General features: G+C 45.7%; 1 long non-coding RNA gene across 4 annotated transcripts in view; it reads right to left on the minus strand.

Annotated features, from left to right (window-relative positions):
- LOC135321526 (uncharacterized) overlaps positions 1-20,937 on the minus strand; it is a 61,751-nt gene extending 40,814 nt beyond the window's left edge. For all 4 annotated transcript variants that reach the window (XR_010381367.1, XR_010381365.1, XR_010381366.1 and 1 more), the window contains exons 1-3: positions 18,820-20,937; positions 18,511-18,658; positions 18,220-18,312 (exon numbers count right to left, since the gene is read on the minus strand). This is a non-coding gene — a long non-coding RNA (uncharacterized LOC135321526). The remainder of the gene's footprint in view (positions 1-18,219; positions 18,313-18,510; positions 18,659-18,819) is intronic.
- Positions 20,938-25,216: the final 4,279 nt, after the last annotated feature.

Raw genomic sequence — 25,216 nt, forward strand, 5'->3', positions numbered from 1 at the left:
GCCTTCTCTGTAGAATGTAATTTCTCATGATGGCAAAATAGACCCTAGGAAGTACTGGATCCAAGTCTCGTGTTTATCACTTGCTATGATCGTTTTTAAGCACATTAACAGATTCAGAAAGGTATGTCCCAACAGCATTTATTCTTATTTAAATAGTATACTTGTTCAATTGTCTATACAGACTATGTCCCATGATGGTGTTTAAGAGCTATTTTGTGTATTGCAATATGTATTTTTAAGTGCAGACAAGGAGAGTGGGTATTACTCAGTTTACAGCACCTGCTTAGCATGCACAATGTCCTGGCTTCAGTCCCCAGTACCTCTAAAAAAATAAATAAAAAAAGGGCATATTTAAAAATAAGAATAAAGTTATAAAAAAATGCAGACTAAAAACCACTGCAATCTAGGAGCCACAATTACAATTAAAAAACAAGTGTTTCTATCAAATATTGACTATATGCCAATCACAGAGACAACCACAAATCACACCTGATAACCATCACGTGTGATTCTCAGCAACCCTAATAAGTAGGCATGGATGAGAAACCCGGCACTGTGGATGAGGAGACGAAGCTCAGAGGAGCTGGGGACTCTGACCGTCCTGCTCCCCGTGACACCACATCTGGCCAGGGCAACCGCTGATGGAGCTGCACTGAGGGGACACCCAGCTGCATGGAACCTTGGGGCACTGGGGAGTCCCAGAAAACACAAAAATTGTTCAGTGAAAAACCAGCTCAAATATATTACACTGTGCCACATCCTTTAAACAGGGAACATGACTGAGAAATATTTGATGCCTCTGTGTCCTTTCTGCCATCATCAATATTTGCCCTCTCAGTGTGACCAGTGATGAACTGGACCCCATATGAAGTGCACTCAGATGGAAGATCATTTGAAGCTGTTTTATGAAGTTTGTAGGACTCTGTCTATGCCTCACACAGGCGGTCATCCATCACTTCTCCCCGGTGTGGAGGTACCACCTGAAATCACTCCTTTCTGCTTTTTAAAATCCCTTCATCTACTCCAGACTTTTCAACAGCAAAGAAGCAGCTCAACCACAGACAGTGGACAGCTTCTCACCAAATGGACTTGAACAGCCCATCGGACTACCTGGAAGCACTTTTCTTCTATTAAACCCACTTTGAGGTAGTTCATCATTTTCTGATTGGTGGACTTGGCCTCTGACTGGCCTTCTCAGAAAGCTTCCAGCCTCACATCCGGGGATGGGATAGGACCCTGATATTGGGGTAAAAAAGTGCGGAAGGCGGACATCATCCAGTCAGGTCTGCACGGGTAGAAGTGCCACAACGTGCTCAAAAATTATGCAGTCAGCACCCCTGGGCTCCCATGGACTGATTGCACATTAACCAAACGCATGAGACACTGATGCAAGAAAACCAGAAACTTAACTTATTACTGTAACAGAAGACGTGAAACTATGAACTAGACTGCAATATCAGAGTTCAACCATGAGTACATTTTCTCCTCAACGGCCCAATCACGGGCAGGCAGTCACATGGCAAGCATGGACAGAAGTAGAGCAGGAAGGGTTTCTAGATTAACTCAAAGGACTAAATTTCTGTTATACGAACAGATCTACTGCCTGGAAAACAACGCTAATCACGGTGCACTCTTCGTGGACAGTGGCCGAGACACGACTGTGAGCACCTGTGTGACTTTCCTTTCCCTGTCCTTTCTGGGCTAACGGATGCACAGACGTACACAGATCAAGGCATGCAGATACATCTAAACTCCCAAAGCCCGTCTCTGTGAGCCTCAAAACCAGACAGCCAGGGTTTAAATACCAGCTCTGCCACTTACTATTTCTGTGACCTTGGCCAACTTAACCTCTGTGTGCCTCAATTTCCACACTGTAAAGCTGGGATAACAATCAATCTTTTCTTACTCACTTGTTGAGAAGATTGAAGGATACATTTCTGTAAAACGCTCAGAAAAGAATGTAGCACATTTTTGGTGCTCAACAAATGTCAACTTAATATTACAGTGGTTTACAAGTCTCCCTTCTAATCATCTTCTGTGTTTCCTGGCTAGTCTAAGTCCCAAAGAAAATCCTTATTTCTCCTTTTATAAACTCTTGGGGTGCACCCTTCTGTTCCATCCCACCACGTCTTTAAACTGAGGGAGGGGATGCCTCCTCCCCTCTACTCTCGGCCATGGAGAGTGCATCTCCCTTCACACCCCTGACCCCTTGCCCACAGCTAGCCCTCCTCACACTAACAGAGTGAGGTGTGATTCCAGGGAGACAAGCAGGGCATGTGAAACCCTTCCTTTCCCTCCAGGGTTGGCCACCCTTGGGAAGCACCCGGGATGCTCAGCTCCATGGCAGGACATCACTGTGCATGATGCGGCAGATCCTTTCAAGGGAAGGCTCGCTGTGGCACAGAGATACCTGGGACAGGGTAAGTCTCTACTTCTGGGACACAGTATCACGACACTCATTTACCCACAGCCATGAAGTTCATGGAGAACATGGTTTCATCAGTAACAAAGAGTACATTTAACGCCTGCCTACTCTTTTGTGTCATCTCTCAGTTGGCTGCTGGAGACAACATGTGTATAAGTATTGGATCCCCTTAAGCCCCAACATATATGAAGTAACAAAAAATTCTGTGGCTTAACATTGGTTCAGGGTGACTGTGTAATAGTCCTGACACTGCTGATGCTAAATTATGGGTATAGGAACTATGGAACCTCCTCAAATATCTTTCATCATAAAACAAGCTTTTCTTATTTTCCTGTTTCTTTTTAGTTGCCAAAGACCGTCAAATGATGGCTTCACACAAAACAGCAGCTAAAGTTTTTGAGCCCTCTTGACATACCCACTGTGTTAAACACTTTACATAATTTCTAATTCTCACAATTCTACAAAGCAGATACGAGCGTCCCCAACTCACAGACGAGGGAAAAACTCAGAACAAACTGACTCAGGCTCATGTGGAAATCTTGAGAAATATGTAAACTGGATCTGAGATGTCTAGTCTTATAACATTATTCATGAATTCATATTACCAAGTCTTAAAACTACCTGATAACCCACAGTGGTGATAGTGATCATAACAGCTACCAACACGGATCAAGCTCTGGTTAGGACTGCTCTGTTCTGACATCTCTGCCCCTGAGGCTTCACCAGGCTGAGAGCACTAAATTCGGTCATTCATGAGCATCTATTTGTAAGTCCTCCCTTTGTGCTTCTCACTCTCCTCTAACCAGCCCCTCTGAGGGAAGCACTGTTATCATCTTCCCCACCCGCAGATAAGGCCACTGAGGCACAGAGACTAAACCCTTTCCAGGTCACATTGGCATTAAAGGACCTCTGTATTTCTGCTGTTTTGATTTTGACAAAGAATCTGAGATATCAATTCAAGTGAGACTGTTAAGTAATCAAGTCTGTCTGGTCTTCACCTCAAAGAGCAGATACTATAAATTCCTGATGTAGGATGAGGCTGCCGCCACAAACTGACTCAGCTTGAAATTAATATCCAAGATGAAGCAGTGGATACACGTAAATATTCACGATTGTCAACTCCGTTCACGGGTCTGGGCCCTTCACTGCCTGAACGGGGGTTAAAACTCCACCCTTGTCAGGGAGGGAAGCGCGGCTTTTCCAGGTCTTACCAAGGCTTCATGGGTTACTTCCCCCCAAAGTCTGTCCTCAACGATGAAAAAGCTGTCAAGATTTTTACACCATGCAAAACTGAAAGACATTTCTGCAGATGGAGCACTTTCTCAGGCTTAAACCTATTTTGCCTACACTCAGCAAGGGGAAAATAAGAAACATGACTCTGCAAAGTCTCGGAGTCTCACCACTCACACGAGTAGAATGGCCTCAGCACAAGATGACTCTTCACATTGCAGGGTGAGAAGAAAATAAAGCCGCCCCAACCACAGGTGCTCCCAGAGACAGAGATCAGTAGTCTTATGCACACTCACGGTTGTGCAGCCCTCATCACCATCCACTTCCAGGACACTTCATCACCCCAAAAGAAACCCCCTGTCACTAACAGTCCCTCCGTAACCCCCCTCCACCCAGCCCCTTGCAACCATCACCTGCTCTCTGCCTCTGCATGTGCCTATTCTGGGCATTTCAGATCACTGAATCAACAATATGTGGCCGTTTTTGTCTGGCTCCTTTCACTTAACATGCTGTTATAAAGGCTTGTCCATGTTGAAGGGGTATCAGCATCTCTCTCTTTTTTTTTTTGAAAACGTTAAAGTTTATTAGAAGGTGGTAAGTACTATCAAAAAGAGTAGAGTGGAGCATAAGGGGTTGGGTTTCAAAGGGAAAAGGGCGGGTTGAGAAGTCAGGGTGGACTTCCCAGAACAAGTGGCCTTTATCATTTTCCTCTTTATTTATTTTTTTTATTCACTCTTACGTGTGAATAATGTTCCACTACATGGAGATACTACATACTGTTGATGCATTCAGCAGCTATATATGGACGAGGTCCAGAAGGATGAGTGTAAGAGGTGACTAGCAGGGATGGCATTTAAGCAAAGGGCAAGATGTGCTTTCAAAAAAAACCAACAAACAGAGGCGCAAGGAAATTCAGTGCGTTTCTGAGCAAAGTGCATGCTTGCTTCGGCAGGACTACCGTGCAGGGCTGGGGCGGACATTGGCAGGAATCACAGTGAGGCAGTCATCTGAGAAGACTCCCCACTGCAAACACCTCACCCAGTTCTCCTCCCTCATCCTCTATTGTTAGAGCCATGTTTCTAGGTTTCTCTTATTTCAAGTAATAGCACTTTAACTACATATCTGATCATCTGCATCAGACCACTTTACCTCCAAGGCACAGAAAATCATTCACTGACCGGAGCAGCTCCAGGACATAACGGTGATGGATTAGGGAGTCCTGCAGCATCCCAGCCTGCATGCACAAACCCCACATGTGCCCTGGTGATGTCCGGAAAATTAAATGCATGGAAATATCTCACTGCTGGTACACGACATCTGTCCTCAAATTGCGCCAAAATCATGCTGGCAAAGCACTACTCAACCCTCTCACTACAAAAAAAAAAAAAAAAAAAAAAAAAGCTAAGAAGGCAAATTTAGGCTCTTCCATTGAAAACCAGCAACCATCACTGCCAGTATCTGAGCTGGAATGCCCCTGACTTCAAAAACCACTGCACAGTTACTTTTCAAACATGAAACTCATATATGTATTCCACGTAGATGTTATTACAGTAGGATTTTTCTTTTCAAAATTTCCAGTTGCAACATTAGCACAAGAAAGTTTATGTTTCAGCTTTAAAAATATCAATTATCTTCCACTTTCTTAATTTTGAACCTATTATTGTTTTATAAATGGGGCTATGCTGTGTAGTATAAACCAACTGTTTGATATCTGCAAACAAGACCTTTATGACCTCACTATTTCAGAGCAAACTTTAACGATGCTTTGAGAGGTGGGGCCTGGGGCGCTCACTAACAGCTCTTTAAATACTGACAAGTATGTGCTATTAAGTAATGCAAAGGCTCTAACTCCACATTAGCTCAGAAATGAAAGAAACTACACCAAAGCCTTACTTTATCATTTTTATATATTCCTATTCTTTTGAATATTAATGTTCTTAAAAGATATGATTTTTTTTGAGAAAGTCAACAGCTGTATTAAATTTCCTCTCTCCAAGACAGCAAACTTTATCAAGAATAAATACCCCTATGGAAATCGAAATGACCGGACGTTTCTAGCTAAGTGAACATGCAGATCTGAACACAAATCTAAATCCTATCAGATCTCACTCGAACGAGTACAACAAAGACCTGGGCTACCCTAGAACTTACCTCTTCTGTTCCAAAAGTTGGCTGAGCTAAGATCATCACACAAGGCAGGGAAGGAGAGAAGAGGAAAGTCCACCTGGCGGCCTCCATCTGTTTTCTTCCAGCCAAAAGTCGCCTCTAGGGCGTCCCCGATAACAAGCCCTCCCCAGAAGGAAATCCGGCATCCACACTGCCCCTGCCATCCCCAAGCAGCCCCGATGCCCCTCTCCCAGCCTGTGAATGGTCTTCTAGTGGCCCCCCAGTTGGTGGCACCCTCTCCCTCTTCCCCGCTACACACACACACACACAGAGCAACGGCAGCCTTCCCAAATCACAAAGTTGATTACATCACCCCACTTCAAACCCTTCAGAGGCTCCCTGGTGGAATTCTAGCCCCGCCCCCAACACTGCTCACCCAGCCTCACCTCAGTACAGGTCCCCAGTGACCTCAGGGGCCCCCTGACCTGCTCCTACTTCCCACTTGCCCCCAGGTTCATTTTGACTGTTTCCCAAGGAAGCCTTCCCTCCCTCCAACCTCCACATCTTGTTCCTCTGTTCCTAGAACATTCTAGGCTAAGTCAACTTCTGACATTGCTAAGCTCACAAGAAGCAAATACATTTGGCTTACTAATGTGGGTCCACCCTCTCTCCCCTAGACACACAGAAGTTCTCGTGTTATGAATAAATGAATGATGGGGTGGGTCTCAAAGGAACAGACAGACCTGCTCTTGCCTGACCAGACCCTTCTGTCTGTAGAATATCAGAAGCAAAACCAGAAGTACCTTTCCTGGAGGTCACTTCCTGCTGACATCCTTCACTGCCTCCAGTGTCTGTTCAAGTAAAACCCAAACTCTTCCAAAGCCCTTCACCCCAGGCTCTCTCCAGTGTCCTCCCCAGCAGGGGCACACTCCACCCTGGACCACACATGGCACTCTCCCCGGGTTCCCACCACACAAGCCTCCAGGCCTCTGCTCGGGCAGCCCCTGACACCTGAGCCAGACTCCTGACTCCTTCTCCTGGCTGACTCTTACTCTGTCCTTACGACTGAAAGTAGAGCCCATTTCTTCCAGGAAGTCCTCTCTGATAATGTCCTTTAGGTCTTGGCTGGGCTCCCTCTACATCAGCACTTCATGGAGACCAACTGGGTGTTTGCCTGCTCCTTTCAGACCACGACCTCTTGGGGGCCATGTGGGAAGGAATGAGAGATTACAAGAGGGGTGGGGGAAGCAAAAATCACAGCCCAAGTCCCAAATTCAAGGATTCTTTCTCAGAAAAAAGTATAAACTATTTCACACGTGTGCAATTTGGCTACTATTTTTGTGGCTTGTGGACAGCAAGAGCTTTGTGTTCTAGTCCAAAACCCAGGTTACATGCAAAGAAATGTATATATTCATATCCAAAGGAAACCAGAGCTGCTCAACAACAGTTTGCAGTTAGAATAGAAAGGAACTTTGATAAAGGCCATCTCTCTCTTCTTTCTTTTCTGGCATCATATAATTTTAGAAGTATTTGCGTGACTAAGAGATGGCTACAGCCCGTGATTCTGCACTGGATTGTTTGGGGCTGAGGAAGCCCAGATTACATTCACTGCGTAAATGCAATCACAACAACACAGTGATAGGTGCCGTGGTGGTGGAGCTGATGTTCCAAAGCAGGCATCCTTATGCTGTAAGAGAACTCTAAATAGAAAGTAAGAAATGCAATGTTCTGTACTCAATTTCATTTGCTATATGGGTCATTAACTGATAGTATATCTTGACTAATGAAACCCAAAAATAAATTGTCAACGTCGATTTTCTTCATCTGACCGTTTTATGCTAACTTTGGATATTAAACCCTCACTCCATAAGTAAAGCTCTGGCCTACACTGCAGCACAGTTACATCCCATGGAAGAAAGCCAATCAAGGGAGAACTGGAGAGTTTCCCTTCAGAAGCTGCTAAGTCTGGTTTTGCACCTGTACTTCATTTGCAACCACGTCATCGAGAAAGGAGTAAAACCTAACATCTGTGGGGCGAAAAACACTGTGGTGCTTCAGAAAAATCAAAGAACGCTGAGCTTTGTGAAACAGTCCTGAGGCACTTAAATCGTACTTATTCTGAAAGGCTCCAAAACTGACCCAATTCACCATTCCAGGTTCAACAGGGAGGTACCGGAATTAGTAGAGAAAACATGCCCTTGAAGTCTGACAAGGCCTTGCTTGAATTCTGCTACATTTACTAGCCACTAAACGGACCAATTCCTTAACCCTCTGAGAAGGCTTCCCGATCTGCAAAAGGGGGCTGCCACCGCCCACCTGGGAGGCATGGATGTGAATGCAACATGCAAGTAGGGCGGCCGACTGGTACCTGACACGGGGCCTGGCTAGTTTCCCTCCGCTGCTCTTCTCCCCCTTTAAACTTGCACTGTTCCCCCGGTAAGGATCAAGACCACGGAACAGACTGCCCGATTCTTCTGTGTATCCCCGGATACATGCCTTACCCTTAAGAGGCCAGAAAAACTGCCTCCTCCCCAGTCACTATCAATGTTCTTAAGATTCTGGGTATTTTTAACTCTATTTTCCAGGGAGACTATTCCAGAAATTTCCAAGCACCATTCCCCAGGTTGGCTCCCCTCCCAGCACCCATCCCTTCTCACCTCAGATACTCTGTCTGATTGCCTTCTGTTCATGGGAAAGTGAGTCCGGTAGGGTGGGGACTCCCAAGGACTCCCCCCTCCCTCACAGGTGAGTGTGAGTACCTTCTGCCCACTCCCCACTCCAACTCCAGCTTCTAAGAAGTCTACCCTCCAGGACCCTGCAGACTCTGCATCTTCCCAAGACACACACGTGGCCATGACCCTCCCTTCAGATTTCTTCCTGGCTGGCCCTGCACACAGCCTGGCCCCTTAAAGACAAATGGCATTATACTGAAAATCGCAAATGCCGCTGACTGACACACCAAAGCTGCATGGTCTGGGCTTTCCTCCAACCCAGGCACCGCCCTGCCCCCCCTCAGCCTCAGTCTGCAGCTCTCGAGATGATCTAATTCACATGCAAGGTTGTGAACACCAGCTAAGAATGACAACTCCCAATGTGTATCTCTAGTCTGGCTCCTTCACCTGAGCCCCAATCTCATAGACCTGATTGCCTCTTTGAAGTCCTAACTTGGATGACAACTGGCATCTTAAAAATGCCTCATGTTCACCATTTACTCTGGAATTCGATTCCTGGCAGGTACCTCGCAGACTCCCCATTTTAGTAACAGCCCCAGCACCCACCTATGTGTTTGAGGTCACATTCAATTTCCACTGTTCCCTCCCCCAAGCCCTGCCCTGGAATCAGTACTATTATTTCCATCGCTAAGCCCATCTCAAATGTGGTTCTACAGGGACCATGGCCGTAACCCCCCAAGTTCACAGCATGGTACACTAACAGTCCTCCGTAGGGTGCTCCCTGGAGAGGGAGGCATCTCCTGTCACGGGTCACCTCAGAAGGCACTGGATTCTCACAAAGGAGGCCCAGGAGAAGGGACTCAAGGTTCTCCCATGGTCTGAGTTTTGAAGGGCCTGAGGTCTGGGGGAGTTCCTAGTTAGCAGACACACACGCCAGTGACCAGAAAGGATGGAGGAACCCAGGCAAGGCTGTTCTCACTCCAACCCCTGGGCTCTCGGGAGCCACGGGAAAGTCCTGTGTCCAGGGTACAGCCCGGCCATCACAGATCCCAGCCTGCATTTGCCAACCCGGACAGCCTAGACTCCATCTACTTGTGACATTTACTTCTGTTCTGTTCCCCACCCAGAATGTGATGGACTCATTCAGATATTCTGGCCTGTCTCAAGTGAGACAAATTCAGTGATAAATGAAGTGTCCACATTTGGACCAGAGCATGAAAGGAGAAACAAGGCCTCATGTTCAGCATGGTGGTGGTGGCCAAACCCTTCCACCGAGTGAGATGAACCATGGTGGGGGTGAGAATCCAAGGTCCTAGGTCGGCCAAAACATCTTCCTTCACAGTTGACTGGGGAGTTGGAGACTCACTACCACAAACTAACGACAAGGCCGTCAGTGGTGGACGTCAGCTGCAACAGACACGGAGTCAGATATTTACTGCCAACATGGGTTAAAAGTAAAGGCCGGGGCAGGGAGGCCTGCACGGTTGCTGAGGCAAGCCACAGACCCGGCTCTGAATGCCCACTGGCTGGAACAGAGAGGAAGCTACGGTCCCCTTAAGCAATCCCTGTGTCCACCAGATCCAAGTGAGCCAGCTACTTAGGAGAAGGCCATGTTGTCCTGATACTCAGAAAAACCAGCCTCGTAAAAGAAACAAAAGAGTGGCATGGAGTTTAGACCCGCTTCTGCGCCTTTATGAAGGGAAAGTAAAGTAAATGGCACGAGGAATTTGAATGCAAAAATTAATAAATAAATAAAACGGTGACTGCTTCCTCCAACAGCATCCCCTGCAGCTGCTCACCTACGAGCCTGCCACTTTCTCACCAGTGACCACCGGCCAAGAAGTGCCATCATGCACGTCACACAGTGGCAGCCAGGAACCGCGTGCAGAGCACGTTTGTGTAAAAGCAGGAATCGAGCAAGGTGCTGCAGAATTTGACTTTACAAGTTTAAATACTCCATGAAAAGAATCCCTCAGCAGCCGCCTAAATGAATTCGCATCTCACTTCTTCAAAACAATCAAACAAACTTAATAAGGGCGCATTTGTCACCAAATATAAGGAGGACCAAACAGATTCCTCAAAGCAAGGATTTTAACAGGTATCAAACACCAGTGGGTGATGTGCTAACAAAGCAAATATTCCAAAAAATTAGAAAATAAAAAATGACTAGGATAATACATGGATCAAGGCAGCTGTTAAGTTTTTGCTTTTTAAAGTGATGGAGACAGTACGGAGGGCAATCTGGCTATTTCCAATTCAGGGTGTGCACAGCCCACATTTTCAGACGCAACAACATGCTCACTGGGCAGTACAAGAGAAAAAGAATAAAGAAAAAGGAAAAGAGGAACAAGAGAAAATTAGAAACACACAAGAACAAAAATGATTTTGACAGCATGTACAAGAATTTATGTGTGTGAGGCCAGGGATGCGGAGATGGTGAGAACCACCCTCACTTCCTTCTCCAGGGAAGGCAGGGGCCTGAGGGGAGTGGCGCTGATGGGGGACCCCAACATGGTCAGCGCCCCAAACCTAAACTTCACCTAGATGCGTCTAGGTAGCTTTTGAGCTACAAATTCTGGTCGCATTTCAGGCTGGACAGTTTTACTCACTTCCACCAAGAGTAGCAGGAGAGAATTAGGCTGTTTCTGCACCAAAGCATTGTTTAAAAAATTAATGACTGTGGAATAGTAAAAGCAAAAATGGAGTAAATGTGACTGGAGAACGTGCTTGACCCGAGCTCACTGGCCGTGTTATCTCACTGACGTTAAGATGCTGGCTGAGCTCTTATGGTACCAAAACAGACAGATGCACCAGGAGGGAGGTTTAATGCGCTGCTGTATTTTGATGCCGAGAACCATGCCTGGTACACGAGGTTCTGCGTAAACAATGGTGACAGAGTCAACCACTATGGGCTAAGCACACATCCAGCTACTCCGCCAAATCCCAAGGGCAGACTTTAAAAGGCAAAAAAAAGCTGGCATTCTCTGGTGGGTCTGCAGAATCAGAGCCAAGCAGTTGCTGAGCAAAAATGTCACCAGTGCCTCCTATGACAAAAGAGGAGGCACTGGCCTGGGGGCTGGGGCAGGGCTCTAGGCTTCCATTGCTCACCAACCAGTCTGTCCAGGGGGTGAAGGTGGTCTCTGCGTATGTTGCACCTATGCACTTACCTTGACTGACGCCTCTGGGCTCAGCAGGAGGTGACATGTGAGGTGAATGGAGCCAGCCTCGGTGTAGCACAGTGCTGGCAGCTATGCCCTCAGCAGTGCCCAGGCTCCTAAACCTGACACCTCATCTCCAAGTAGCAGAAGGGGAGTGCGGGCATGAAGATCACAGGGCCCTGTGAGGAAAAGTACAGGCCATGACATGCCTTGCCACTTCCTTAAGCCATAGAGGTATGTCCGGGAGGAACAGAAAATTCATCCAGAGCCCGCTAGGCACCTCACACACGTGGGACTCGGGTCCCCTGTGCCTATCACTCACAGGGCTGGTCTGGACTTTCTTTTTATCAATTCTCTGGCATCTTCTCCTCCAACTTACCAACAACCAGAAAGTAGAATCTGATCTTAGTTAAGTTCAAGAATCACAGAGCACCGCCTCCACAGTGGGCCCGGCAGCCGTGCCAGGTCCTCTGACCGTCACCTGTGGGACCGCCATGAGTGCTCTCCAGACTCAAGGCCCGAGGCTGTAGGCCAGGGGCACACAGCTTCCCTCACTCTCCCCAGCAAAGGGGGACCACCTCTCTGCAAAGGCATCTCACCCTCTTCTGCACGAGGGACAGCACGATAGATACACGGGGAAACAGAGCAGAAGGTGGGGGGGTAGGCAGCCCAGAAGAGCTCGTCTGTACTTCCGAGACAAAGTGGGGCCGTTGACTTAATCACAGGGACAAAATGAAAATGAACATTTCCCTGCTCTGTCCCATACTCCTTGATATGCCTTTCCCTGAATAAGGAGTTCATTTGGAGGTCCCTGGCGGTGATTCTGATGTCCTAACATGGCATGGTGGCTGTCGGGCAGGAAGACAGGGCCTGAGCAGAACAGGTGCTGGGCCTGGGAGGAAGGAGACACCGGCTCCAGCCCCAGCTCAACCAGCGCCTCATTCTGCCACTTGGGATTCAGAATCTCATCTACAAGCAAAGGGATGAGACTGTCTCAAGACAGGCTGCCCAACATAAATGAAATGAGAGCCATGTAAAGAAAGTTACCCAGTTGCCACATTTAAAACGGTAAACAAAGAAACAAACCAACAAACAAAAAACAAATACTAGAAACTGATTTTAAGAACAGATCATACTTAACATACTGTATGTAAAATGCTATCATTTTGACATGTAATCAATACAGGAAATGACAAGATAGTTTATATTCTTTTTACTAGACAAGTCTCAGCGTCTGATGTGCATTTGATCTACAGCACATCTCAGCTCAGAGCAGCCTCCTCCCCAGCTCTCCTAGCATCAGTGGCTGTGGCTACTTTATTGGACAGCAACTCCAGGGGTCACACCAAGGTCCTGGTTGAAAACGGGAGTAAGTGTCCACACTAACCCTAAAAGGATCTCTCTGAAACGAAGGTGGATTAACTTTTAAATGTCTGTAAACCGGCGGGCTGCACCTCCCTCCACCCTTGGCTACAAAGGAGTCCTCTTCCTTGCTGATCCCTTTCTGGATGTAGGGAAGGAACCCGGCACACAGCCAGGGTGGCCGGGCATCCAGGTAGACTTTCCTGCTCTCTGTGTCCAGTCCCATGATGTCCTCCTTCTCAAATGGGATGCAGAGAAGGAGGATCTTGTCCCCAGACTTGTCGGATGCACCATCCAGCCACTTGGACTTGGGCAAGATGAAGAGTGACTCAGTGAAGTCCTCGATCCTCTTCTCCACCACCCTGCAGTCCTCATAAATTGAAGGCCACGTCGGTGCGAGGCTGCTCGGCCACCTCCCCATGCAGCACAAAGACAAAGAGCTGAGAGTCATAGAGCATGGTGCCATACAGCTCCTTTGCACGTGGAGCTTCTCGAAGGCCTTGGCCAAGAGGCAGTCGGTAATGGTGACAAGGCCCACGACCTTGCAGTGGGTCTGGAATTTGCTCCACCCATTCTCGGGCACATAGTGGTGCCTGTAGTGGATACAGAGTGCCCACTGGGAGCCGCAAGGGCTGATCTGGCTCACCAAGGAGATTCGCTTATAGATGCAAAAGAAATTCTCATCTGAGATGATCCCCATGGGTTGGACAACAACGGGAAGAGTCTCATAGTCCTCAGCACACTGCACGTAGTCAGGGATGCTCATGTTGCAGGCCCTGATGAGAGGGGAGAGGAGATTGAGGTACATACTGTGCTGTGGGCTGCGGGCGCATCTGGGTTGCGGTGACCTGGTGTGTACCAGCCAGAAGGCAAGGGAAGCCCAAGCAAATACGGGAGTACAGTTTGTCCTCAGAGTCTGCACATGGCTACCGTAGCTCGGATCACATTACCCAGCTTTTGGTCTAGGCTTCCTGCCCCTGCAGAGAAGGGTCATTTCTTGTTTTCTGTTTCCAAGCACCTACCAAGGCCCTGATGCAAAGTCACTGCTCAAAAATGCTGAATAAAGAAATGAACAAAGGAACTGCTTTCCCCAACCTCCTTCAGCAGAATATAAAGAAAAGAACTACAGTAGGATCAAAAGATCTGGATTTCTATCCAATTTATTTGAACTCCTAAGCTTCAGAATAATGGATAAGAAAACTTGCCTTGGGGAGGAGGGTACAGTTCAGTGGTAGAGCACGTGCTTAGCATGTAAGAGGTCCTGGGTTCAAACCCAGTACCTCATTTTAAAAAATGAAACAAATAAATAAACCTAATTACCCTCCTCAAAAAATATTTTTTAATTCAAAATTCAAAAGACACCTTGCATTTGACACAACATTGTAAACTAGACTATACTTCAATTAAAAAAAAAAATCCTTGCCTTACAAGAATATATCTTGATTACCGAAGTTTGCAAATTTAAAATGCCTAGGGTACCACCTGCATAAAAAGGGGTGACTGTACATATTTACTATTGCTCCTTTATGAGCTATATTTCCTTTGGGGGGGTTATAACCTCTCAGATCTAATTTTCTCAGATTAAAAATATAAACATTACCTGATTCTCAGGACTGCTGAAGAATCAGATAACCCTATGAAAGCATCTGACCCACAGAGGTTACTCAATAATGTTTGTTGAATGAATGAATAAACAAGCAAATTAAATGCTGCTCCCTGCCACAGACCATCACAATGGTACTGCCTGGAAATCCCAAGCCCACATTCCACCCGTCTCTACACTAACCATGTGGGTGACCTGGTCAGGCCTGTGTGATTCTCTAAGCCCCAGTTTAATCGTGAATAAAATTAGGGCAATAACACAAACCTCAAATTGTTAGTGAGTCAATAATGAATTGTACCCCAACCTTGCAAGATGGAACAATTAAGGAAAACTGGGCAAAGGGTCCATAGGCCCTCTCCATATTATCTCTTACAAATACATGGGAATCTACATTATATCTCAAAATAAAAAGTCTAATTTTTTAAAGAGGTTATTGAGGTTAAATGAGCTCACTCTCAAATAAGGAACACACAGTAAAAATAGGACAAAGCCCAGCATATGAGATACACTCAGTTAACATTCCCACTGAACCCACTGGTCCCTCCAACTTCAGAGCAAGATTCTGGGTCCTCATGGCAAGAGGCCACTGCACCTGATGCTAACAAAGCTAATGGTGCCCACTTCCAAGAGCCCCTGTCATCATCCTTATTCTAATTTTCTATTTGTAATATTTTTCTTTTTATTAAATAGAAACTCCAAATTGCATAGCCTTCACCTGACCAGACATCATGATGGCAGCCCTTCAAAACCTGACCACAGAGATCATGATGGCAGCCCTTCTTGGTGAAAAAATAAAATGAAAAGCCATTTCCACAAGACATCTGTGTAAATCTACTAGGGAACTTAATCCTGGACTGAGTAAGAGGACTGGGGAGGAGGGGGCAACCTGGGGCACACAGACCCATGGGCCACCTGTCCCACGATGGACTTTAGACTCAACCCTCACCCTCCAGGAAATTCAAAATACACACCGACAGAGTGCTATGGACAAGATTTTTTTTTTTTAAACAAATCCCTGAATCCCTAGCAGGTCTTATTTCTACCGAAACACAAATGGATTATGTGCATAATGTTTCACAAAAGCCCTAAAATATCATCACGCCAACTTGACACATCAAGGAAAACTGAGGTAGAGAAGTTTATCACATTGTGCAAGATTAGAGAGGACACGTCAGACACCGTATTTAAATCCAAGACACTGCTCCAGTTCTCACATTAGAAAGTGGGACATACTTCTCTTTTCCTGCCCTCTCCCTGCAATAAATCTCTGAAGAGTCCTTTCTGTGCCACCTGGAATCACAATCACATCAATTTTCCACAAAGAGCTATGTCACTCCTTGGAGGCCGTATCAAAATCTAAAGTGTTGGGATGGGAGGAGTGATTTGCATTTTCTGTTTCTCAAAGGAAACATGGCTTTAAAAGAAACTGAAAAGGACTTATCTAGTCTAAGCCCTCATTGTGCAGAGAAAAAAACGGAGGCTCAGAAGAGATGAGGAAAGGGCCTTATTAATAAATATTGCTTCAGTGCAGCACCAAGCCAGCCCTGGGCACTGCTGGGGGAGGATCTGGGAGGCCCAGGAGAATGAGTGTTAGAAAAAGGAAAGAGAATAATCATAAAAGGCCCTGTCTCTAAACCACCATAACATGAAATTCCACCAAATTACCAAGTATGGGTGCAGCCAATATTAAGGTGGGCTAAACAGGTTATAGAAACCTGGAAGTCTCAACCATAGTGGAAATTCCAACATTTACTATGTTTTTTTCCCAGTTCAAGCATCAACTCAGTGGGAACTCTGTACCAGGGACTACACAAAGCCTGGAGTTCTCCCAAATACAGATCTCTATTACCACGTGTACAAACCACATAAAGAACACCAGAAGAAAAGAAACCACAGATGGAATTACTGAAACTGAAAGCAGCCAAAGAGCATATATTACTAAGAAAAACGGTGCTGCTAGAAATGGACTCATGGACATAGAAAGCCAACTGTGGTTAGCAGGCAGGAAAGGGGGAATTAACAGATACACGTTAATAAATATAAAATAAATGACAAGGACCTACTATATAGCACAGGGAACTATATTCAATTTCTTGTAATGAGTTGTAGTAAAAACAATCTAAAACATATGTATATACATGTGCATATGTTTATAACTGAATCTCTGCTGTACACCTGAAACTAACATTGTAAATTGACTACACTTCAATAAAAAATAATTTTAAAAAATAAGTAAAAATAAAAGCAATGCCATTAAGATAAAATAAAAGAACACTCTAATCCCCTTAGCTGTAGCTGCTGAAGAATTTTGGTTGCAAGCACCAAGTCCACTGGATCAATCCAGCACTGGCTGTCACTCTTTCTGACCATCAGAGTCACTTGGCTTCACTGAGGTTACTTTTCTCTTCTGTGAAAGACTACAGTTGCAACTAATGATGTGTAGAATCTCAACATTCACAAGCCCAACAATTAGTGAGGACTTCCCATGGGCCAGGCTCTGGAGAGATGAAAATATAGGGTCCCAGATATATTCATGGGTAGAAGAAGTTTATGCCATAAAGACATTAATTCTTCCTACTTTGATAGACAAATTCATTGCAATTCTGATTAGAATTCCTACCAGATTTTTCATGGAATTTAACAAGTTAATTTATGGTCAAGAATAGCCAAGAAACTTCTTTTTTTTTTAAACATTTTTTATTGATTTATAATCATTTTACAATGTTGTGTCAAATTCCAGTGTTCAGCACAAGTTTTCAGTTATTCATGGACATATACACACTCATTGTCACATTTTTTTCTCTGTGAGTTATCATAACATTTTGTGTATATTTCCCTGTGCTATACAGTGTAGTCTATTCTACAATTTTGAAATCCCAGTCTATCCCTTCCCACCCTCCACCCCCCTGGTAACCACAAGTCTGTATTCTCTTTCTGTGAGTCTATTTCTGTCCTTTATTTATGCTTTGTTTTTGTTTGTTTGTTTTTGTTTTTGTTTTTTAGATTCCATATATGAGCGATCTCATATGGTATTTTTCTTTCTCTTTCTGGCTTACTTCACTTAGAATGACATTCTCCAGGAGCATCCATGTTGCTGCAAATGGCATTATGTTGTTGGTTTTTATGGCTGAGTAGTATTCCATTGTATAAATATACCACATCTTCTTTATCCAGTTACCTGTTCATGGACATTTAGGCTGTTTCCATGTTTTGGCTATTGTAAATAGTGCTACTATGAACACTGGGGTGCAGGTGTCATCCTGAAGTAGATTTCCTTCTGGATACAAGCCCAGGAGTGGGATTCCTGGGTCCAGAATATATAAGCAGCTCATACGACTCAATAAGAAAAAAGTAAACAACCCAATCCAAAAATGGGCAGAAGACCTAAACAAGCAATTCTCCAAGGAATACATACAAATGATCAAAAAGCACATGAAAAAATGCTCAATATCACTAGTTATCAGAGAAATGCAAATCAAAACTACAATGAGGTATCACCTCACACCAGTCAGAATGGCCGTCATTCAAAAATCCACAAATGACAAATGCTGGAGAGGCTGTGGAGAAAGGGGAACCCTCCTACACTGCTGGTGGGAATGCAGTTTGGTGCAGCCACTATGGAAAACAGTGTGGAGATTCCCCAAAAACTAGGAATAGACTTACCATATGACCTAAGAAACTTCTTTAGAACCACCACTGGGGAGGGGTGGATAGGTCATTCATTTCCACTGGTCTTTCTGATGTGATGAAAACGTTCTGGATTAATAATTGTTGCACAACTGTGAATATGCTAAAAGCTGCTGAATTGTACCATTTAAATGGATGGACTTCATGGTGTGTGAACAATGTCACAATAAAGCTGTTATATGAAAAAATATTTCTTGACAATTATTTTTCCCTCTATACTACTTAGTCTGCCCCACAATTTAAGAAAAAGAAAAAACCAAAACAAACCAAACTGTGCCAGGAGCTCTTTAGGACTGGAATGTCCCTGGGTCTCCAACGCCTCTGGTGGTGCTGTTCCTGTTAACACACCCAAGCTGGGCTGGGCTAGTTAGGGAATGTAACTGTCTTTTTAAAATCGATGGTCATACGTTTCACCCTGGGAGAGGGAAGGAAAGAGGATGTCACAGCCTTATGCCTTCAGCTCATTTTTAACTGAACCAAGCCCTGCTTTCAACACTGTAATCCCTCGCACTATAAAAACACATGACATCAACAAGCACCACCATCATAACACCTGAAAGTGTTCAAGGTACTTACCTGAGGCAGAAACACTGAGGGAGGAGACAGAAGCTCGCTTGGCACTGAGGATCCCTTTTCCCGACTCCACCAGAAGCTGGGCTTTACAGCCGGAGACTCTCAGCCCAGGGAGCAGCGCAGACGCCACTGAGATGTTCCTCAGGGAGCGGGAAAGGAAGACCAGGGCAGACCCGGAGTCGCGGGCTGCAGCCCCGCTCAGAGGCCATCCCCAGCCCCAGCCCCAGCTGCCCTGTAAGGGTCCGCAGACCCCGCCCACCAGGGATGCATCCCGCCCAGTTGTGGGGACGGGCCGGCAGCCAAGGAGAGGAAGCCCGGGAGGAGAGGAATCGCGGGCGGGAGAGGGGAAGGGGACGCCAGCCACAGACTGAGGGGAGCCCAGCTGGGGAGAGAGGCGGCAGGTGCACACCTGGCCCTGGGCAGCTGTGGCCGGGGCTCCGGGGCAGGTGGCGCGGTCAGAGAGGCCTGGTCAAAGGAATTCAGCTGAACACAGGCTGACTCGCGCCTTCGTGGTCTGTGACATGCGGACCGCCCTCCCGCAGCCGCCTGATCCATTTCCCGGGAGACCCCACACTGCACTTCCACAGCCAGAGGCACCGGCCCCGGGCAGGAGCTAAAGGCCTGGCTGGCGACAGAGCTGAGAAGCCTTTGGGGCTAATCCCCTGCTCGGAGCTGGAGATTCCAACCCTCGGTCCAGCTGACACTGACTGCCCATGCGCAGGAGGGCCAGCAATCCACTCTGGGTTCTGCGAGAGAAGGTGGGGCAGTGAGGGAGGGAAAAGATGGGAGGGGGAGGAGAGGAGGGAAAAAGTGGAGGGGGACAGATGGACAGGAAGAGCAGAGAGAAGGGAGGGATCTGGAAATGAGAAGGTCCTAGCGGGGATGGAGAGAAAAAGCTTTACATCTGGGGGCACCTTGAAGGAGGCAGCAGTCCTGCCTCTGTACCCTTCTGTAACCCTTCAAGGCCCGCAGCTCAAGTTTTACCTCCCTGATCCAGCCCTCCATCTGATGCTTCTGAAGAAACACTACGGGTATCACACCCGTTGCCCCCATGCGGAGCTGGGTTTTCTGTTGCTCTGGGAACCAAGCACCCGCAGGTGTTGTCGCTCAGAACTACCTTGGGAAGAGTACATATTCCCCTTTTACATGCTGGGAAACAGGCAGGCACGATCTCTGCCTTAGCCCCACTGTCCCAGGTGTTGGGCTGGCAGGGAGCGGGGTGGTACAAGATCAGAGCCCCAGACAGAGCAGACTGCCTGAGTGTTGGTGCATAGACCCCATCCCTCCTGGGTAAACCACACCCCACCCTAGTGGAACCATCAAGGGCTTACAGTAGCTCCCTGGGTGTGGGAGAGCTGTCCTCACGTGAAGGAAAAGCCCAGCTGGGCTAACAAGCTAAGTCACAAATCTAAGTGTGATAAGTGTCGGTTTACTGATCTAAATTCTGCTGGGCTAACTCTTAAATCTGAAGTTTAGTGTCAGTTTACTGGGCTAACAAGCTAACTCGTAAATCCAAGCTCAACAATTGTCTATTACAAGTTGATAAGCTCCAGTGTGCTGATTCCTTGCTTTTTGTTGTTTGAACCTTATTGGCTAATACACAATTAATTGTAATTAACCCTTTAAAACCTCATGTTCACATCTTGGAGGTGCTCAGAACTTCGGAGCAGAAGCCCCTCTGAGCCCACCGGCATAATAAATCTGAGTACTCCAACACTCCGAGAGGTGATTGTTCCTTGGCTGGCCTGTTGTTTCCATAACACTCAGTTCCAGTGCCCAGCTTGCTAGGTAGATAGGAGTGTTACCAAGTCCAAATTCATTCTCTTCAGTGCAGGACAGGCCAATAAGTTGGGACACCAGTTGTTGGGGTATGGAAAAGCAAGTTTCTGTAGACCTAGATGGCAAACTTATGTCCTGGAAAACCATCTCCCCAAGTTAGAATTCAGGCTCTTTTCCTACGTGCTTGGTTGTTGCAATTTTCTTGGTGTAGGAATTCCTTCTTGTTAGAATCCTTTGTTCTTGCAGCTATCTGCCTGGGTCAAACATCTGTAAACCTCTAACAAAACAAACGTTATTTTCTATTCTGCAATTTTTTATATTTTTATGAATGAAAAAGTGTTAAATATCCTTAAAGGTCAGAGCCTTCAGAGTAGGTTCTCCTGTATATTTCAGGCTGTAAGCAACATTGTTTTACAAGCAAGATGAAGCCTAGGAGACAGAGCATAGGGTTAAAGTCAAAGGAACAGATCTAATATGGAGTCAGATTGTTTCTGTTCTATTACCCAGGCAGAAGACACTTAAGGATTTAAATCCCTTTAAGTTAAAAATAACTAAAACTTTAAAGGAATTTACATACATAGGTGGGAATGTGCATAAAATATCTGGAAAAGCACCCAAAGGATAGTAAACAGTGGCATCTCCAGGGAGGGCTGAAAGAAGAGAGGATGAGGGAAAACTTCTTTCACTTGTGTATTTTTGTGCTCTGTTTGAAATTTTTTTAACCATTTGCATGTATTTCTCTTTCAGTTAAAAAAAATGTGTAATGGAGCAAAGGAGTAACTAGCTCAGCAAATACAGCAGCCATGGAATCACTGAGTCATCACTTTTGATTTAAGCCAGGAAGCATTTATTGACTCTCTCCTATGTGCCCAGTGCTGTTTTAAGACTTCTTCTTCTATTATTATTATTATTATTATTATTATTATTATTATTATTATTATTATTATTACTATTATTATTATTACTATTACTATTACTATTTTTATTATTATTAATATTTTATGAAATAATAACAAGGTATCCCTCACCCCTGCCCATGGATGGTGGAAAACCAACTGAGTTTTTATTGAGTTGTTTTCCAAGGAGTAGAGATGAGTTATAAACTGAACACATCTTCAGGGCAAAACAGGCGGAGTGGTTTTCCAGCAGGCCAGACAGCTCTGAAGGGTTTTCCATAGAGGCGCCCAGGGGCTGAGAGAGAAAGCCTCCAGGACCCTATAAAAAGCTGCCCAAACTGCCTTCTCCATGGCACTACTGAAATAGGAAAGAACAAATCTGACTCCATATTTGACCTGTTCCTTTAACTTTAACAAATCCAAGTTAATACGCTCCGGTCTTTTCATGGGTTATGATGTCACATAGGAGACGGACAGGTCAACAAGGGACCACTCTGCCGTGATCATGGAGCCGGGGAACGGGAAGGGGGCAAGACGTATGATGCATCCTCAGCTGTGCCCGCGCTTCTAGGCAGGTACCCAAAGTCGCCTCGACAAGGTGTCAAACACTTGTGCCCACGTCCTCATCACCTGACATGTATTAAAGAGAAATGGAAACATATAAACGGCCAATACCCTTGGTGGGTACACCGTCCAAAGAGCAAAGTCACAGTTTGACAACTGGCCATCTCGGTTCCCTGGGATTCATACTTGGAGAACCTTAAAAACCACTCCTCTGTCCTTAAGAAGTGCTGCATATTTGTCCTATCTTTGGCTCAGGGATGGAGCACGTTCAAGTGAACTTTAATGTCTGCACAGATTTGACTGTCTTTCTCCAGGTTCACTTGTCCATTCTAAAGAGGCCTGAGCTAAGTCCATCTTCCGTAAGATCTATTCCCTCCAGTGACTGCTCATTGAGCCTGCAATTAAGGGCCAGCAGAACAAGAATGTCCTCAGCTAAAAAGTTCACCCACCCTTCACTGCTTTCTTAATCTCCTCTCCTGGCTAATTGCAACAGACTAACACCTCCCTCCACCAAGCTCCCCAACTATGTCATTTGGTCTCCCCAAAGAGAAAGTAAGGTCCATAAAAGAGGAGACAACTCCATAGTCACCTCTGAATTCCTAGCATAAAGTAATGTTAAAAAATAGAACTATGATTATGGCTTCTTTCCTTTAAAACCTTTCTGGTTATTTGTATGAGACCTTGGAAGAGACGTGTTTGCATTCAAGTATCTTGATCCACAAGACTCTGGAGGCCTTTTTTGGAATGGCTGCTCACTGATTCATTCAAACCACAGCTTCTCATTCCAGGAGTAGCTGTGCTTCTCTGCCAGGAGTTTGTGGTCACTCTCATGCCAGAAAAGCTTTAAACTATATCCTTACATTGGATTTGTTATTTTTCCCCTCTTCCAGCAAAATTGACTTTCCTTACTGTCTTGCCTTGAGGAATTTTTTTTCATAGTTCACTCTTTAGTAAACCATGCTTCTCGGGATGGGCTTGGCCTTACATATGATCAGTCATCCAACTCCCAGTGTGAGAGGATTCAGGCTCACCTCCTGCCCTCCTGTCAGGGCAACTGAAACTCAGTACAGGAGCCAACAGGCACCCCAGGGTTTCTAAGGCTCGTGTATCTCCCAGAATCCCTGCTTTCTGGTTTGTCTTGGCTTCTGAGGATTTCCCCTCACTTTCTTGACAATTAGCTGTGCAGCTTGAAAGATGAGGAAGGAAGGTTTTATTTCTTAATCAGCATTTTAAGAAACTTGTGTAATGAAGGTTTTCACGAGTTCCTAGAACCCTCCATTGCCGAGACAGAAAACAGACTAGATATTTTCTAAGTTTAGCTATCATGTGTATTTTTTCTTTTCTTTTGTTTTCTTAACTGCAAATAGACATTTTTTAATTTAAAAAAATAAGGCCCCAAATAGGATAGAGACTTGAAGGGGCATACAAAATTAAAGGGCAAAGACAGAAAAATGATAAATACTCTACAAGGTTAATATAATACTTACACTATGGATCAGATCAGCAATTCTCAGTAACAGCTAATTGAAATATGACCATGAGGTAAAACGTCTCTCCTGTCAGGAGATGACTAACAGAAAATAGAATTAATACAACAAACTAAAATTCTAAGTCTGGTGAGGTACAGAAGGCTACCAGCTAAATGTGTCTTCTTCTGGAAAAGAGGGAGGCTCACCAGCTCTTTACTGTGAAGCCTGAGTCCAGGGGAGGGCGGTGAAGTGAGCTCTGTAAGTACCCAATAGCAAACTTGTGATGAATAAAGAGATGTGAGCTTTGATGACAGAGATGATACTACTATTCACTTGTCCTGTAAAGCATGTCTTCACGTTCAGTGATCAATACCTCGGTGTCCTCAGGGATTGAGATTATAGGAAAATTCACAGCCCGGGCCCAGACCTCCTCTTTGAGCTCATGACAATGCACTTAGATGTCTCAAGGGCAACTCGAACTCCACCTGCAAAGAGCTGACTTCATGGTGCTCCTCCCATAGCCGTCCTGCCCAGGGCCCCTGGTCGGGGGGCAAGGTCTCCCTGCCTTTCCCAGCTCAGGCCCATCACTCACAGATGTGACTGGACCCCTCCTTCAGGGCCCAGATTTCCTCAGTCACCGAGTCCCAACACCCACACCTGACCTACCAGGTACTCACTGGCACTCACTCAGCACTGACTGTGTTCTGGGGACCACGCTGCACACTGTGCACACGTTATCTCACAGGATCTCCACAGCAGTCCTGGGAGGTCGGTACACCACTTCTTTAATTGATTAGATAAATTGTTTCTCTTCCTTGAGTGTGTCATCCAAAGTGACACGGCTACTGAGCCACAAAACTGGGACTGAAAACCACTTGAACATTCTACACTCCTACACCTGGCAGCCACCCTAATCTGACTCATCACATCACCTTCTGCCAAGCCTTCTAAATGTTTCTAAGCATTCTACAAGACAAAAGTGATCTACGAGAGCGCCCCACTCCCCTACTTAAAATCTGTCAATGACGGCTCACTGCCCTTAGGAGAAAGCCCCACTGGGCCTGAGCACAGCCCAACGGCCCAGCATCCGTGTTCCCTGCGCGGCCATGCCGCCTCACCCACCATGCAGCACTACACTGACCGTGTCCAGGACAGGGATGCTGACTCCGTACAACCCGGGGCTCGTCTCAATCGAACAATGATCACCTTCTTCAGTGGTCATCCTCTTCAATGCTGTCTCTCAGAAAAATGTTTTCTCAGGATGAATCAATGTCTTTTTCCTTACAACTTCCCGTCATTGATAATGAGCTCCACCCAAAAGAGAGAAGGCCTAATTCTCAGTCTCTTTATCTGTAAAGTGAGAATAACAAGGAAATATGTGAAGTTTTAAGTGAAATAATATTCATGTGAGGCTGAGGGACAATTCCCAACATACAGTAAGCACTCAATATGTGCTTACTTAATATTAATAAGAATATATTGCATTCCAGCAACCTTAACTCAATGTTTTATGGCTTTGTCCAACAGACTACAGACAAACTGTTGGATGAACACCTTTGAGCAGATCAGCCCAAGTGTGCTGGGAGAGGTAAGCTCTGACTCCAGTTACAGCTGCAGGCGACCAGCACTACGGGGCGGGGGCAGTTTGCTCAAACTCTTACATGTTGCTTGAGCATTTAGTTGTCATTAATG

The sequence above is a fragment of the Camelus dromedarius genome, chromosome 6, assembly GCF_036321535.1.
Source record: "Camelus dromedarius isolate mCamDro1 chromosome 6, mCamDro1.pat, whole genome shotgun sequence".
NCBI classification, from domain to species: Eukaryota; Metazoa; Chordata; class Mammalia; order Artiodactyla; family Camelidae; genus Camelus; species Camelus dromedarius.